Source organism: Otolemur garnettii, unplaced genomic scaffold, assembly GCF_000181295.1.
Source record: "Otolemur garnettii isolate 467f Iridium unplaced genomic scaffold, OtoGar3 scaffold00020, whole genome shotgun sequence".
NCBI classification, from domain to species: Eukaryota; Metazoa; Chordata; class Mammalia; order Primates; family Galagidae; genus Otolemur; species Otolemur garnettii.
Window position 1 is genome coordinate 15,207,731 of NW_003852415.1, and position 970 is coordinate 15,208,700.

Sequence of the window (970 nt, forward strand, 5' to 3'; positions counted from 1 at the left end):
ATGAACGAGACAGTAACTATCCAGACCAGGAAGTTCATGACTAACCAACTACTTCAGAGGAAACCAATGGTCATTGATGTCCTTCACCCTGGGAAGGCAACAGTACCAAAGAGAGAAATCAGAAAAACTAGCCAAAATGTACAAGACCACACCCGATGTCATCTTTGTATTTGGATTCAGAACTCACTTTGGTGGTGGGAAAACAACGGGCTTTGGCATGATTTACCATTCTTTGGATTATGCAAAGAAAAACGAACCCAAACATAGACTTGCAAGGCATGGCTTGGATGAGAAGAAAAAGACGTCAAGAAAGCAGTGAAAGGAACGCAAGAACAGAACGAAGAAAGTCAGGGGGACCGCAAAGGCTAATGTTGGTGCTGGCAAAAAGACGGAGGAGTAAAGACTCTACAGTGATGTTATCTGCAGCCATTGTATAGGTTTTTCACAAGAGGATTAATAAAGACTTCATGTGAAAAAATAAAAAATAAAAAAAATAAAGACACTAGTCATTGGATTTAAGGCCCACCCTAATTCAATATGATCTCATCTTAACTAATCACATCTGCAAAGTTCCTATTTCCAAATAGGGTCACATTCTGAGGTTCTGGGTGGACGTGGATTCTGATGGGACAGTGTCCGCCTCACTACAGATGATGAAGTGGGAAGAGTAACTCTCCCTGGGTCTTAGAGTAAAGGAGCGGCTGAGAGCCTGGGATCCCACCCACATCTGTCCTGCCTCCAAGCACAAGCTCTCAATACCTCCCTTTACTGACTCCAATGTGTCTCCATTTGTGGAATTCAATCAGTTTTATTACCTTCAAATTGCTGGGCGCAGCATCCTAACAGCATTTCGGGGACCAGGGCCCTGGAAATCTCATTTCTCTGCTCCAGGCCCTCCAGGGATTAACGTTTTTTCACACTCAGCTCTACATCCTTGGGACAGATGGCCCAAAGGCCAACTTGCAGGCTT

At 44.1% G+C, this 970-nt stretch overlaps 1 pseudogene; it reads left to right on the plus strand.

Annotated features, from left to right (window-relative positions):
* LOC100945135 lies at positions 1-400 on the plus strand (annotated as a pseudogene).
* The last annotated feature ends 570 nt before the right edge of the window (positions 401-970 follow it).